The 16,945-nt window shown below is 47.7% G+C and overlaps 1 protein-coding gene across 2 annotated transcripts in view; it reads left to right on the top strand.

The window, feature by feature from the left end:
- The window catches only part of PLXNA2 (plexin A2), a 409,422-nt gene that overhangs the window by 107,709 nt on the left and 284,768 nt on the right, over positions 1 to 16,945 (top strand). The window contains exons 1-2 of one of the 2 annotated variants that reach the window (XM_054087655.1): positions 10,737 to 10,752; positions 11,128 to 11,244. The gene's annotated coding sequence lies outside the window, so the exon portion shown is untranslated. Of the gene's footprint in view, positions 1 to 10,736; positions 10,753 to 11,127; positions 11,245 to 16,945 lie in introns of those variants that run through there. The other variant, XM_054087653.1, reaches the window with a different exon arrangement.

Genomic DNA, 16,945 nt, shown 5'->3' with positions numbered 1-16,945 from the left:
AGTGCTACAGGCTTGGAGAAGAGCAGCCAGAAAGCTGTTTGGCAGAAAAGGACCTGGGAGTGTTTGTTAACAGTGGCTGAAGATGAGCCAGAAGTAGCTTAGGTGGGCAAGAAGACCAGCAGCACCTGGGCTTGGATCATCCATGGGGTGGGCAGCAGCACCAGGGGAGTGATTGTGCCCCTGGACTTGTTTAGTTTGGGGGCCTTCAGTCCTAGAAAGACACCCATGGGCTGGAGTGAGTCTGGAGAAGGGAATGGAGCTGGGGAAGGGTCTGGAGCCCAGGGATTCTGGGAGAGGCTGAGGGACTTGGGGCTGATTAGCCACAGAAGAGGACACTGAGGGGAGACCTCATTGCACTCTGCAGCTCCTGAGAAGGAGGTGAGGTGGGTGGGTGGGTGGCTGGGCTTTTCTCCCAGGTGACAGGTGATAAGATGAGAGGAAATGGCCTCAAGTTGTACCAAGGGAGGGTTAGACTGGATATCGGGGAAAAATTTCTTCACCAAAAGAGTTCTGAGGGGCTGGAAGAGGCAGTCCCCATCCCTGGAGGGATTTAAGAGATGGGCAGACAAAGTGCCTGGGGATCTGGTTTGGTAGTGGACCAGGCACTGTTGGACTTGATGATCTCAAAGGTCTTTTCCAACTGAACAATTCTCAGATCTGAACCTGCTGCCAGCGTCCAGCCTTAAATTCAGTCAGTCTCAAACTTGTAATGTGTCCTTAGCTAATTTCCAGCTCTGGGCAAGCAGCAAATCTGTTGATCTCCAAATTGGCTTTAGACATCACACTTTAAGAGAAGCATCTTCAAAGGATTTGACTTTTTTTCCCCTGCCGTAACACATTGTTTTAAAGCCGATCTCATAATTGTATTGATTTCTTTATATTCTTTCTTTTCCCCTCCCCGTTCTCCGCGTCAAAGCACTTCTTTAATCAAAAGTAAATTATGTAAAGGCCAGGAGGGTCAGCCCAGCAAGCAAAATGAAAACTGGTATACATCATTTATTTGTAAATGTCAGTGAAATCTGCAGATCAATACCCTTCCCAATGTGGATATTTGCTTTTTTATAGAAATCCTGTTGCAGCTGCTCAGTCGGCAGCTCCAAGGTCAGGCTGGGAGCTGTGTCTTTTCCCCGTCCCCGCTCCCTGGACCAAACACCTTTGCTGTGTCAATGTTGGATCTGTTCGCCAACACGCAGGTAGAGGCCAAACCTTGATATTCTAGATCACTGCCACCCTTCCCTGCCTCATGTCCCGTAATCCAGACCCCAAACTCCAATGGTTTATGCTGTGGGTCCTGAGGAACGGCTGGGAGAGGGCAAGTCCTCATCAGGCTTTTTGAACTCCATCTAGTGGCAAAAGAATTGTGGTTTTTTAATGGTGGGAAAGCTCGTGGGTGCAGATCTGAGCTGATCTCCCCCAGAGACAGCCTAAGCTGCTCTGATGTCAACTGGAAGATTGACCTGAATTGCTCCAGAGTGTATCCAGGCACGAACTGGAAAGCCCTCATCCTCAAAAGGGTTAAATCTGATGTGCAGCTCTTCTGCCAGATAAGGCAGGCGATGGTGTCATAAAGCAATTGTGCTTTAGCTGCCTTTTTGGGGGAATACTTGCTAGATGGTGGAGCAGGGGCTTTCTGTCGGCATCAGAAGTATCTGTCCATCTTTTTATAGACTTATATTGGCCCGCGTGGGTCACCGCCTTATCTGGCCACTGTAAAAGGAAATGAAGGAGGATATCACGGCAGATAGGATCTGAGCACAGCTTTCACTCTTAAATATTCAAAAGGAATTTTATGAGGGATGGGATTAAAATGGAGAGATTTTGCTGATGCGCTGGGGAAAAGATGTTTATAAAAAATAACACTGCATCGTTTTGCCCTGCTTTGGCGGTTGCTGGAGATGAAGCCACACAGGAATGCATAGTCCTGCTTGGGCATTATGGTCTGTGCCTTCAAGCACCTCAGCACTGCTGCCTGCACGTAGAGCCCACCAACATCGAGGTGCTGTGGCTGGGAGGCTGGAAAGGGGCTGGGTGGAAGCTGCTATGGTCCTTTCAAACAAAATCTCATGAGTGGTTTCATGAGGGCTGACCCTGGTGTGAGTGCTCTGTCCCTGCTGCATCCTGGCCGTGCTCTCGGGCTGAGCTCCATCCCTTCTGATGGGCAGTGTGGCAAAGGGGCCCGTGTTTTGTTTGTTTTTTTGCACTGGGCAGGAGCTGATAACCTACCCTGGATCCCAGCTGCACCATGGGATGGTTTGGGCTGAAGAGACCTCAGTCCCATCCAGTTCCACCCCCTGCCATGGGCAGGGACACCTCCCACTGGATCAGGGGCTCCAAGCCCCATCCAACCTGGCCTGGAACCCCTCCAGGGATGGGGCAGCCACCACTGCTCTGGGCACCCTGGGCCAGGGCCTCCCCACCCTCACAGCAAAACATTTCTTCCCAAGATCTCATCTCAGTCTCCCCTCTTTCAGTCAACCGAGACTTGTGAGGCTCAGCCAAATGCATGTTTTTAACCGGAGATAAATCTAGATGCTACAGCAAACCCGTGTCTCCTCCTTCATGCATAGATGAAAGGTTTTTCTGTGGCCTGGAAAGAGGGAATGGGTTCAACCATTTTTGTCTGTCTCCTCGCAGTGCACCAAGAAAGGCTGATACCAAGGGTGGAGAACGTGGCCTTTAAAAACTTGACTCGAAATGCCTGCGTGAAGAGGCAGGCAGGGAAGTTACCACGCTAAGACCACAGATTGCTGCTGCCTGCTTCAGTAATCCAGCTGGAGGTGCCGGTTATCCCAGTGTGCGGCACAAGAAGAAAGGGGCAGTGGTCTTGGATGATGATCCAGTGGGTCCTTTCCAACCTGGTGATTCTGTGATGAAATGACAAGAGGTAGTGGTGCGGTTTGGCACCTGAGAAGGAAGGACCTTGTGTGTGACCAGAGGGATGGAAGCTCGTGTGGTTGGAGGTGTGAATGTATGTGATGTGGGAAAGTATCCGGCATGAACGTTTAAACAAAGAGCGTGGCGCCAGGGACCCAGCGCCGCAGCCGGGTCTCGAGGGGGACGTAAGGACGGGGGATGTGTTAGTTCGACATCCACACATTCAGTAATTGCGGGTGTTGGTTAATGAAGGCAGACGCAGAACGGCTGCTCTAATTAAAATATGAAAATGGTGTGAAGAAAGAGGAGAGCTTTGCCTGGAGCTGGGGGAAGGATGCTGGTGCCGTGCCTCTGGCTCCTTCCTTCGGGGATAACCCTGGTGGGTGGCAGGGGAAGGGAAACGCTGCGGTGAAGAGCTGACTGCGGTGCCTGGGCTCTTGTTTTCACAAGGACCCTTTCCTGTGCTTGGATCCTGACCCCAGTCTGGAGGTATTGGAGCCTCACATGAGGTTCTCGGCGTGGAAAAGCTCAGACTGTTGAGGCAGCACAGAAAAGCAAGGGAGGTCAGTCAGGAAACCAGCTTCCCCCACTGGGATCTTCGCTTCCAAGCAGGAAATATTTCCATGAAGCAGCTCTTGGGGGTAGCAAGCGCTGCCACAAATTCTTCTCCTTCAAACGCTCCCACGCGTCCAACCACTGGAGCCATGGTGGGCTCCAACGCTGACAAAGTTACCTCTAGAATGGGTGGGAAATCGGGATATTTTGAGGAGGGAGAGCAACTTTGCATTACGTTTAGGCTATCATGGTGTGGTTTTCCTTTTTAATCATCTTGGCAATCAACGGATTTAAAATGGTGTGACAACTCGAACCCGCAGCTGGAAATCTTGCAGCTCTGGTGTAAGAAAGGCTTGTGGCATCACAGAAATAAAAATCTCTACAAGGCTTATCTTCCTGAAATAGAAAAAGAAAAGAGGGTTAAAAGCCTAAAACTGTGATTCCACTCAGGATAAAGCATCAAGAGCTTCTATGAAGTTATCATTAAAAAAAATAAAGATTTGAGAACAGCTTGGCCTGGAACAGTGTTTCAGGCATGGCTAGCTGTTAAAAATAAGCTAATTCAGAAGAGCCCCATTTAAATAAATATAATGCAAAGACATAATGGCACAGATAATAGTTTTGGATGGGGAATTCTAATGACTTCGAGGGCATTTTACAGGGCAATTAATACACATGAAAATGCTGCTCTATTCAACTGCTGGAAAGAAAGGAAAATAAAATAAAATAAAGCAGGCAGAAAGAAAAAAGGAAGATGGTTGTGACTGGTAAAAATAGGGGTTGATTTTCCTTTCAATAGGATCACTGCTTACAAACATAATAAAAGGAAAAATAAGCATGTCAGGTTCTATAATGTGGCTTGTGAAATCCCGAATGATTAGTTTCTAAAGAGGGGCAATTAGGCTTCTTTTGCATATGCATGTGACTTGTGTGGAGCGGGGCTTTCTCTGCCCCCTTCTTCTCTCCCCCTTTATCAACTGTCTAAAAATACATCTCCCCATCCGCTCTCCAGCAGCATCCGGCTGGATTTGAGCAGGGGGTAGCAGGCTCTTGTGAAAAGGAGGAGGGTTTGTCATCTCCGTTGGGTGTTACGGTTCGAGGGGAGCACAGGTCGCCTTGGCTCGGGTCAGGATCGGACCCTGCGGCGTGAAACAAGGGTGTTTGCTGGCAGATGGGAGCCGAGAGCTGCCAGGGAGGGGCTGCTGCTTCTGAAAATGCAAACTTGGGGCTCCGAGGGAAATCCCATCTATTTTTCAGCTCTGACATGAACTCTCACATCACCGTTGAGCACTTGGGCTTTCCTCTGCACTGCAAAAGAGGTAGAAGTGGGATGGCAATAAGTACTGGTCCTGCATTTATGTTCTCCCAGGTTTTCTTTACTGGAAGAGTGGTGAAGCCTTGGCAGAGGCTGCCCAGGGCGGTGGTGGAGCCTCCATCCACGAAGGGGTTCAAAAAGCTTGTAGATGTGGCACTTCGAGACATGGTTTGGTAGGCACGGTGGAGGTGGGCTGACGGTTGGACTGGATCAGCTTGGAGGTCTTTTCCAACCTTAACGATTGTGAGATTTTATGGCTTTTCTAGTGCCCATCTATGCACTGGTGGAGGGAAAGGTGTCCTGGAGCGTGGCAGCCCTGTGCTGCTGACAGGCTCTTCCCCTCCTGGTTGCCCGTCACGAGCTGCTAACCTTGCCGCAGGGTTGGCTGGGGGACAAGTTCACAGCTTGGAGTGGCTGCACAAGGGGTGGACCAGAGGCTCATGGAGATCCCTGTGGGCTTCTCAGTCCATAAAACTCACCCCTGTTTTTCCCTGCCCATCTGCGCGGGGAGCGAGCTGCCCCCGTCCTTGAAAAAGAGCCCATCCTGCTCTTTAGCTGCGTGTTTTAAATGTATAAATAAATATTACATATGCTAACAGATGGTTCATTAGCCAGTTGTTATGGCAATCAGCATTTCAGCCAATTAAGATCCTTTTTCATAGCTTTAAAAATGTCAATGATAGGAACGTTTAGATGCCCAAAGAACAAACAGAATCACTGTAGCACAGCACTAAAACAAAAAGCGGTTTTGGCAAGTTTGTAACAGAAGGACGCGAACAAGTAAAATAAGATCTTTAAATCCTTTGTGCTGAAGAAGTGGGAAGGTGCTGATCCCTCTGTATTAATGAATGGGAGACGTCGTTGGGCAGCTTGCATCTTGTCACTCAAACTGCCCGGAGTTTTAGGTGATCGATTGAATGTGGGAGACGCAGCCGGTGTATCCGAGTCTCCGACCGGAGTTATGAAATGGCAGGAATTGTTTTGGGAGGGCTCTGAGTTCAGCACCCGGGGGCAGGGTTGGACTTCGGTGCCACACGCATTGAAATTCCTGAGCTTGTTTTCAAGCCTGATGGGAATGACGGATTATGGCATGGCTTGAAATTGCTGCTTACCTGTGCCTGGAGCGATGCTCAACTGGTTGCCGAGAAGTCGAGTACCAAGTGCAAGTTCAAGCCTCGCAGCCTCGGCTTTTGATCAGCAGCTTGGAGAGTCTGGGCCAGAGGTGATGCTAATCAAAAGCTACTTAAATTGCTTTTGTAGGCACACCGTGATCCCTAATGATAGCGGAGTACAGAGCAGTCATGGAGGGAGGGATAAGAAATAAGTTGTATTTTGTGTTTTAACTTTGTGTTTAATAAGTTATACTTTGTGTTTTAACTGTCCCTTTTCCAGGCTTGAATAGTAAATAACTCTTGAGGTCTTAAATTCCTGTGAGCCACCTTTTCTCTGGGTTGGTGACACATCCATACGCTGTCACCGCTCTGCTGCTCTGGCCTGGGACTCTGCAATAGAAGAATCACATGGAAAGGCGAGATCTTTTCATCCTAAGCTAGTTTGTAGCAGGAGACTCCCTAGAAGGGGGAGAAAGCCTCACCTTCCCAAAAGCATCCTCTGCCTGGGGCTTGCAGAGGTGCCCGTGTTTCTCGCGGATGGGTTGGTGAAGGCAACGGTGTCCCAACCTCTTGTTCTTGGAGAGTGAGGCAAAACTTTTGTGCTTCTCCCTGCCATGGTACGGGGCCTTCTGTTTGCTGGAGAAGGCAGCACGGAGCAGGAGCCTGGATTTGATGAGTCACAGGCTTAACAGCCTTCATTCTCTTTTTTTTTTCAATCTCTGCTGTCTTTTGCAACCGTTTAGAGGAGCAAAAAATAGCTCCTGCAGACAATCAGAACAGATTATTTTAATGAGAGCTCAAAAATGAGAAACAAATGGCTCAAATTGAGCCTTTAAACATTTCTACACACGTCTGCAAGGAGCCGCGATGCTTGAATCAGCAGGTCTGCAGCAAGAGGCGGCTGCTGTCAGGAGTTTGGTTTTCAACCCTCTTTTTATTTTTTATCCCGGTAGCTAAACTGAACATCCCGAGTGAAAGCTGCATGCGAGCAGCAGCTCCATTTTCTGCTTGTAATTGTGTTTTATCTGCTGGAGTCGGCAGTGCCCAGCGTACGTCTGCTCCTGAAACAGTGTAAACATCAGAGAGGGGAAACAATCATTTCTCCCATATGTTTGAGAAGGCAATAGGTGGGATGAAGCTAATAACCTTTCAAAGCTTTTCCCTTTCTCTCTAAATTGCGTCCACCTTTTAGATGGCCACTGTTTGCTTACTAATTAGTTCCGATTTCTTCTTTCCACACTATAAATACAAAGTCTGCTTTCATTGCGCTGAACTACATGAGAAGAAGATTAGGTCAGGACTGCAACAGCCCGTTGGGTTGGCAGAAAGAGGTGGTTTATCTGTTTCAGCAATGAAAAGATGACATCCCCTGACTGACCCGACACCCTCTGAGCCTGTCCTACCTGTATGCATCCCAAAAGTGAATTCTGCAGCTCAGGTAGAGGCTTTGAGAATCAGTCCATGTCTTTGTGTTATCTCTATGACTGATTAAATGTATTTTCCTTTCCTTTTATTTCTTGCATCGCTTTCCGTTTATGATGGTGGTTCCAAAAGCTTCAGAGCTTCTTCTAGATGGGCATAAAAATATCCAGGAGTACTTGTTTAAACATTGGAAAGGTATTAGCTCAATTTTGCACTTCAATGCTACTGAGAATTTTTAGGCCCATTGGGCATGAATTTAATTTTCTTACAGGCTGCAGAGGGAAGAAGAATTCCCGCCTATCTTAGCGCTGTCTGCTTCTCGCTGTGACAAATCAAAGCATTGCCTTTGCCCAGAGCAGTGGTGGCTGCCCCATCCCTGGAGGGGTTCCAGGCCAGGTTGGATGGGGCTTGGAGCCCCTGAGCCAGTGGGAGGTGTCCCTGCCCATGGCAGGGGTGGGACTGGATGGGCTTTGGAGTCCCTTCCAACCCAAACCATTCGGTGATACTTTCTGGCACTCCAGGTTCCCGATGGCGATAAGATTTGGGGTTGAAGTCCTCAGCGTGCAGATGCCCTGAAGTCTCCGCCCAGGGCTGCCTGAAAATCTGACTTCACTTCTTTATTACTGAAGTATTAAATCTAAAAGCATAAAACCAGATTGTCGTGTTTTAATAGTACATTAATAACACATTTTGTCAGTGGGTATAAAAGTAGACAGAACTTTTTTAGCTTGGCTTGCTTGTTAACTCATCACCGGCTCAGAGACTGAGATGCATCAACGCTTGCGTGCCCAAGTGGCATGGGGTTAGGATGATGTCAGGGCATCAACTGTCTTTTTTTTCCAAGGGTGCGGGAATGTCAATAGTCCTTGTCGCGCATGCGGAAAAATTGCTTTATAATGGTCAATAGTAATAACCAGTCTGCTTAAACTTTCATGAATAAGATATATACAATCTATGGCCTATGAATTATGCACATCCCGGCGATGGCTGGGAGGTAGCAAACGGTCCCGGTCCCCCTCTCCATCACCTTTCTTCACTGTCCGTGTTTCCCTGCTGCTTTTTCTGCTCTCGCTGGTGATGGCTGGGGTGCGAGTGCCTGTCGCCAGCCTGGGCAGGGGATGCTGTCCTTCTGGCTGGCTGAGATATTTGTGGGGACTCTTCTCCATCTCGCATTCAATTCAAGGCAGATCCTCGTCTGGAGAGGGTCACACCAGTGCTGGAGGCTTCTCAGCCACCCGGCGTGCTTGATTTGTGTTCAGGAAAATGTGTTTGATGTGTACCAACAGGAGATTGTTGAAAACATGAGCCCTTTAGGCCACCGGTGACCGTGGTAACAGCAATATTTCTGATGCAGGCAATCCTTGTAGTAAATATATGCAACGTTCTGCTCGTTTTCTACCTTTCACGTGCTCTAAAAATATCCTCTTCTTTTCTGCTTCCTTGTTGCCCACAAACTGAGGTGCAAGGCCCCAAAAGGACTTGTATTTTTAAAGGTGTTTCCAGCTCCGATTGTGGACGTCCAACCATCTCTAATGAAAGTGTGCTCGCAGGGGACTCGGAGCCCAGATTGAGAGACCGCACTGAGGTTCAGAGAAGCTTTAGGAGAGCATCCAAAAATTACAGATTCCTTTCTGTACGCTGCCCAAACATCAGGTCCTTTGAAGCTTGCCCAGGGCTGCTGGGCAGGAGATCAGCTGGGCTGAGATCAGAGCCACAGGGAGAAAGTTTTGAATCGTGAAGCGGAGCACTGTGTGTTAATAAAAATAAAGAGGAAAAAAGGGACACTCCAGTGCTATCAGAGCCTGCCACCATCTGCACCCTCGCTGTGGTGAAGCCTGTGCAGTTCTATAGGGAGCAAGATGCAGCTTGCAAGTGCCTTTTGGTGCAGAAGGATCTTTTGGATGCTGATCAAGACACACGTGGAAAAGCATCCGCGTGGCAGCGAATGACTAAATAACTTTTTAAAAGCTGGGAGGTGTAAAGATGTGGAGATCAGAGAAAGGAAAAGGAGTAAACTCTGTAGTAAACTGACAAACATCTCTGAGACTTTGGGGAGACTGGGAGGGAAACTGAGGAGAGGATGGACTGGTTATGGGAGAATGCCAGGTAGGATGGGACCTTGAGCAGCCTGATCCAGTGGGAGGTGTCCCTTCTCGTGGTGGGGAGTTGGAGCTGGATGAGCTTTGGAGGTCCCTTCCAACCCAAACCATTCTATGATAAGCTTGGAAAAATGACTGAAGGACATGAGAGCTGTGCTGGGGGGTGTCTGGATGCAGGATCCCCCTCATTCGCAGGGCGAAGTCAGCAGGTGATGCTCTCAGAGGTGTTGGGTGCAGCAGGAAACACCATCTGCTGCCCTGGCTGGGTTCACATCCCCGTGGCAGGTTTACATACCTGCTCCTCTTTGGCTGCGTGAGGCTTAAGCCTTCATTTTCCTGCCCATCTCAATTCCTTGCCCCTGTGGAAGGGAGCCTGCAAGTAGCTGTGAAGGTAGAAAGTCCTTGCAGACCCGTGACTTTTGTGTTTTGAAAGTAGGACACTTCCAGCACAGGTACGTGTTATTCATAAAGCAAGCCCCCAAACTATCATTTTATCTCCACGCCAAATCATAATCCTCTTCCAGCTCCCTGGGGTTCTGCTGAAGGTATTTGATTTTTTTTTTTTTTTTTCCTCTCTGTCCCTTTCCTTTAAAACCCATTTCATTATCAAATGGCGTTAGGGGAGCTGATCTGTAATGAGGAAGCTGGCAGAAGTCCCAGAGCGATCAGAGAGGCTGAGATTCAGCGAGGTTAAGCTACTGCTCCAAAAAAAAAAAAAAAAAGTAATTAAAATTAATTAAAAATCATTAAACAAACCTTCATGCTTGCTGTTTCACGTGCTGCTGACGTGACTGCAGACTGTGCCGCCGTTCCTGATGGTGGTGTGGTGCCTTCCTATGGTGCAGTGAGATGAGCAGCTCACCTGGATGCAAGTGGTTTTGTTTTATCAGGGGCTGTGACGCCACCGTGCTTTGGCCTCAGAGCAGATCTGTGTGGCGGTGGGGTTGGTTGTGTTTGTGTGGCCCCGTTACGTGGCACGAAGCTTTTCTGCCGGGTGCTGCTGCGGTTTCCTTAGCTGACTGCGCGTGGGCAGTGATTTAGTCTTTGTAGACTGGAATTGGTAGTTGCAAAAAGGCAATTTGTCATTTTCTCTCCATGTTATGTGCACGTGCGGTCTCCAACGTGAAGAATTCCTCTCACCCGGGATCCCCAGGCACTCTGGTGTTACTCGTGCTGATGCTTTTATTACTAAGGTTAATGCTAACCTACAGGGCTGTTTGTTTAGAGGTGGGATTCTGTTGATGCCCACACAATCCTGTCTCATCCCATTTCACAAAGACCACCAGGACATCCCAGACCTTCAAAGTGACCCAGTTGGAACAGGACTGCTTGAAACCTTCACAGCGACATCATGAACAACCAGGGTTTGTTTCCTGTAAGAACCTTCAGCAAATTATCTCCTCCTGGAGCCCTGGAAGCCGTGAAAACATTTGCATTTCTGAGGTCCTTGCTGAGAAGGAATAATAAAAATCCACAGAGCCGTTGTCACTTCTGTGCTGGCACGGGGGGGTGCGGCGAGCGCGGCTGCTGTCACAATATTTGACAATTGGTGCACCAGGAGTGACCCAAAGTTGAAGCTGTCACGCGTCATTATCGTGCTTAAGGATGGCTCGTTCCTCCGCAGGCTGTGTTATCCCTGTCCTGTCCATCTTTCGGATGATTCAGCCCCATTTAACGGGAGTGATAGTTTGGGCTGGGGAGAGGCCTTTGCCCAGTTTCCATGGTGATCAAATTACCTCTTTCATTCCAGGTCAGGAGGTTAAAACCATTGATGAGGACTCTCCGTCGGATAGGTCTGCATTTCTTCTCGTCCCATTGTCTGCTGCTGGCGCTGAGGAGGATGACGTGTTCGCGGATTGGCATTGAGGTACCCGGGAGAGCCCGAGTGATGTGCTACTGAGTGGCCATGTGAATAGAAGAGCTTGACGAGGAGCATTAAATCCACCTGTGGGGTATCTCCTCTCATCCTGCTGGTACCAGCTGCCCTCAGAGGAGATGCTCCAGAGGAGCGCGGGAGATACGTAATAGATTTCCACAAGGCAATCCCTGTAGGCATTGATCCTGTAGCTCCTTCTGCTCTCTTAAGGATAAAAATTCACTATTGCCTCTAATTTCTAGTTTTGATAATGCCCATTTCCTATGGGAAAGCCATAGTTGGCTGCTGCTGGTGGGCGGTGGCTCCCGTGGTGCCCATTTGTGCCTATTTGTGCCCAGTGCTGCTGAATATTCCACTTGCTCTACACCAGTGCTTGGAGATCACAGCACTCCCTCCTTTTGGACTGCTCACTTATTTGTTTTAGAGGGAGGAAAAAGGCCTTTCCCGTTCCTGACTGCAGGCAGGAGGTACCCAGAGAAGCACCGGCCAGGCAGTGGTTGGGGACAAAGTGTGTGGGTCCCCGCGGTGCTGCTGGTCGAGCAGGAAGGTGCCCTGCTGAGATTTGACTGATTTCCCCAGGACTGTTCTGCAGGAGCAGCTCTGTGTCCATTTGCTATATTTCCCAGGTCTCGCTCCTTCCTATTTGAGCCTTAAGAACACTGATAAATGCTGAGAAGAAGTCTGTTGTAAATAACTGGAGTTTCTGCCTATTCTAGTCAACAAAATATCACTTATAGAAGCAGTCACGACTCGCACAGCTCCGGTTAAAGGCTTGCTGGTGTTTTTATAAACCCTGCTTTTATAACTGGTCTGCTCGCAGTGCCTATCTGCCGTTGCGGGGTTTATGGACTGGCGGTCGGGAGGTAAATCACATTGTTGTGTTTGAGTTTTGGAGCTTCTGGGCTTGCTGTTTCTTTAAAAGGCAAGTAGCTCTATATGGCTTTTTTTTCCTTGCTAAGCTGTCGCTTAATAAAGGAGGTGCAGAGGGTGGATGGATGTATTTTTGCAGTTAAACTATATCGATGTCTTCTCATATAGAGAGAAAACGAAACAAGCAAACAAATAACTCTTTGATAGATTCCCACTATCCACATTTAAGAGCGAAATACCGCACAGAAAGCACAATAACTGCATTTCATAACTCTCTCACTATACAAAGCCAGACTGGGCAATGCTACCGTAAATTATTTCCTCCTGCTGCGTACATTTCAGACTCCTTATTTTCTTGGTTTTCATATCTCTTGGCCTTTTCATATCACAGCAGACTAAGATTCAGTGCATGTAGCAAGGCAGACCAAATCCCATATTCAATTCTCAAAATATTAGTTCAGTCCTTACAGCAATATTTGATTTATGCAATACAAAAAGAATATAAATAATTTGTTCTTGTTTTTGCAGGATCAGTTGCCAGACGCAACACTAGAAATAAGGGATAAAAGGTCTGTGCTTGCTGTTGGGCATAAAAACCCTTTAATGATTTATTAATGCCAACGCTTCTGGTTTTCATATAGGTGGCTGTTCTATATGTGTTTGTTTATTTCCTTACGCAGTCAAAGGTCAGTGTTTGAAAAACAGTCAGAAGGATGTTTAAAAGTGCCCATGAAACTGTTAGTGAGCTTTGGCCTTCAAAGTTGTTTGAAGTGCTTTTGAGATTCCCAGCCTATAAAGCTACTCCTCTCCTGCTTGCAGATCCGGGGATGGAGGTTGAGGCATTGATGCCGGTGCCAAGAACTCTCGGTCTGTGCAAAAAGGACCTGTTTTGAAGGCACCACTAGTGGATGTGAGTCTGGCAGCTTTATCTTCTCTAGTATTTATTGTCTTTGAACTCGGACAAGAGCTCCCAACCCCACCAGGAGCTTGTTAGAGGTCATTTACTGGTCCTGCCTCCACAACTGCCTTGCTGTAGGGGTTGTCATTGTAGCTTTGAGAGAAGGACGCAATTTCCCTCTATTCGCTCGTGCTAGATGGTGCACCAGGCTTTTCTCCCAGGATCAGCAGGCTGCCGCGCAAGCAGCTTTTCCTTCTAACTCATCTTCAGCAGTCGATGCGATAAACCGATGCTGCCCAGCGTTCCTCTTTTGCCAGCAGGTGCTCTTAGTGATTTCATTTCCATTGCTTGGGTTGTCTGTTCACAGAATCCTAAAATCATAGCATGGTTTGGGTCGGAAGAGACCTTTAAAGGTCATCTTAGTCCAACTTCCCTCCAGTGAACAGGGACATCTTCATTCCTCCTCGGATGCGTGGTGGTGTGTTTCTGTTTGTGCGCTCTTTCTCCATCACCTCTGTAGTGGCAAGTGCTCTGCATCACTTCTTGCTGCAGGGATGAGGCTGTGCCGGGGGTCGGTGTGCCAGGGAGATGCCAGGAGTTGCCCGGCCTGTGATACCACTGAGCAAGAAAGGGGAGTAGCTTTAAAGAAGCAGATTTCAGAGCTGTTCTGGACAGGCTGTGTTTGCAAGGAGCCCTCGATTCTAGTGCAACCAAAACTGCTTCAATGTTTTCGTGATTATTCATTATTACAGCTTTAATTAATCAGATCTTAGGTTTGGATCCTCATCTAGGCTGAAGTCTTGTAAGGTGCTTAGGATGGTTACGTGTGAGAAGAATCCTCCTTGTTGGTACAGGCTAACAAGTCTCTCAGCAAGGATCAGGGTGGCCAATAAAGCCGTTAAGGAGAGGTCATCAGGGCAGCACATGTTTTCGTCTTAACCAGACAGAGTGCATAAAGCAGGTCTGTAATCTCGGAACGTGTGAGTGAGCTGAGGGCCAAGAGGAGAGGCAGAAGAGGGAGCTCCCATGCGACGGGGGCTCTGCGCGGGATGGCAGCGCTGCCCCCTCGGCAGCAGCAGTCCTACAGCCTGGGAGGCAGCAAGAACTGCATGGCTTGGGTGCGCAGGAAAAAACATGTTCTGTCCTGAACTTAATTTTATGTGTGATCTCTGTGGGATGAAAGCTTCACTCAAACAGCGTCATAACCCGATCGTCCTGGTCCTCTTTCTCTGTCTGAGCCACAAAAGCCGCATTAACCCACAGCCAGGACACCACTGGGGTCTTAGTTCAGCTGAGAAAAGCTTCTTCGCTTATAGTTAGGGATTTACATCGCTCAGGGAATGGTGAAGCGCTCATAGTTTTGGGGAGATGGCCTCTTCTGGGTGCAGCTACCGAGCTGTGGTGGTGTCTCAGTGGTTTGCCCTTCGTCCTGTTATCTGCCCACCTCATTCTGAGCGAGGATGCACAGTGCTTTGGAAAGGACACAGATTCAGCATCATTGCTTTAGTTAGATGTAATTCACTGAAAGTATCCCGGATCAGGAGATCAGCTGAAAATGTGGTTAAATTACGGTGGGCTTAGCACATAAGCATGTGTAGAATTCCAGCTTGTGGCTAACTGCTCGCCTGGGTGGGGGTTTAAACTTTAGACTTATTGCTGAAATGGATAATGAGGGTCCACTAAGAGGCAAGCGCTGAGGTTTTCTCCTGGACCTGAAATCGGAAACGCCAAATGCAAGGCAGGGACCATAAAAGTTGCAGAGATGGATGGCTGCAAGCTGGTGAGCTCTGGGGTCTGGCTCTGTCCCTGCTTCCCTTGCTCGGAATTGTGCAAGACTTCCCCCAAAACGAGTAAGCGGACTAGAAATGACTGTGTTAGTCGCGTTTGTGGATCAGAAACAGCAGCTAGGAAAAGAAATGAATTTATTATCTAAAACGGTGAGGGTGTTGCAGGATGTTTATGTCTTTAAGTGCGTTTCTTCTCTTGGATTAACGGTGAAACATCTCACAATGAATTTCCCAAAGCGTTGTATCGAGTCAGCAATCCTGACTCAGCATTATATGTATTTTTGAAGGACACATTGCATGTGTTAACGCTTTCAGACAAAAGCTCTCGTGCATTGCTGAGTGCAACAGATGTAATGGAGGGAAAAGAGCCCTAGAAGCAAGTGTTGTCTTTCTGTCTGTAGCCAGGCTTGAATGTAGACACCACATGGACAGAAAGAAACATTTTCAAAGTAATTCGTGTTTGCAAAACATTCAGTATCTGTGAAAAGCATGAGGAAGAATTATAATACAGAACAGCTTCGTCTGACAACACTGCTTAAAACCTATTGAGGTGGAAATGCCTGTTTAAGCTATAAAAAAGGGGCGATGTTCAAATGAAAAAGTCTTTTTAATCACTGCAAAACTCTGTCCCAGAAAGTCAGAACAATTTTATAGCGGTGTTGTCTGGGAAAATATGTCCTTGCCTATAAGAGTGAAGGTTCTTTAAATGTGAGTTGTCATCTGAATAATTCCATAGCATCCAACAAAAAGATAATTTCTAAGGGGAAAAATAACATAGTGACTTAAAGTCTCTGATAGAGTCACCCACCAAATTGCCTATGAATGTGCTATTAGTTTGAAGTAGGAGTTAATGGAGAAGCTGGCTGGCCTCAGGGGATCATAAATAGGATGCTAAGCCTTTCTGCTCTGGGGCAGTGTTTCAAAATTGGTCTAAGTCTGCTGTGATTTGACAGAAGGCCCCATCTGATGCTTATTTGTTGGTGTAAGTGAGATAATGGACTGAGTTTCAGCCTGATTTGGAGTGCAAACCAGGACCAGAATTGTATTTTTTGTTATCAAAATGCTCAGAGGCCCCAAACCGTGGCTGGATTTATCATTCCTGTGCACGCGTTGAAACTAAATATCTGTTCTGGGGTTGCAACTGGATGATTTTTAAGGTCCCTTCCAACCCAAACCATTCTGTGATGCATAAAGAAACGTGGGGCTGCGTGTTCAGCGGCAGAAATAAACCTGGACATGGGAATTGCACTTTTCCAGCTTCCTGCCTGATCTCGTGCTCTGTTCTCCTGCTGTCTTCATGTCTTTGGGATGAAACTTAGTATCATATGGGCTCATTTCCAGCCTTGCCTGGACCTCCCAGCACCAAAGGCGCCATCCACACGTACGCATGGGTTCCTGCACGGATGGATCTGTGGGAATTTGTCTCGCGCTCCATCTCCAGCCGGCAGATTGTGCTCTGCGAAGGAGCATTTCAGGCAGTATAGAGCACATGAATTTCAGATTGTCGTGGATACAGTAAAAACAATAGCAGGGAAGAGGCAGTTGTCATCCAAGTCATGTGTTAACGTTGAAAAAGTACAAATTGTCAATGGTACAAAGAGTTCTTATAAGCCATTCTACACTGGTACAAAGTAGGTGCAGACCTCACCAGCTGCTGTATAAAGTGGGCAATTAAAGCAAGTACTGTCCTGTTTCTGACCCAAGGCTCTTCCTCCCAGGCCTCCAGCAACAAGCATTGCTCTGGAATGCTTTGCTGTGTCTCTGCTATAGAGTTTGACAAACACACACACGCGATTTAAATGCCCAGCATAGAATCCTAGAATTGTTAAGGTTGGAAAAGACCTCTAAGCTCATCCAGTCCAACCATCAGCCCAACCCCACTGTTCATCCAATGCCTACGAATACCTGCACTTGTCCTGCAAATTCACACCCCAACTTCTAAAAAAGGGAACAAAAACTCTCCAAGAAGAGGCAGAGCTTGGTTTGGTGCCTGTGCTGCGCTCCTCTTCTCTGCAGTAATTTATCAATAATGCCATTGCTCAGAGGGCTTTGGAGCAGAGCCTGCGTAGCTTTAGCACAAGCAGGAAGAAGAAAAAAAAGGATTAGATTAGAGGATTAGACATTTATATGAATATGA

The sequence above is a fragment of the Cuculus canorus genome, chromosome 24, assembly GCF_017976375.1.
Source record: "Cuculus canorus isolate bCucCan1 chromosome 24, bCucCan1.pri, whole genome shotgun sequence".
Lineage (NCBI taxonomy): Eukaryota > Metazoa > Chordata > Aves > Cuculiformes > Cuculidae > Cuculus > Cuculus canorus.
The sequence above is the reverse complement of the archived record's forward strand: the minus strand, read 5'-3'. Positions and strand labels throughout refer to the sequence as shown.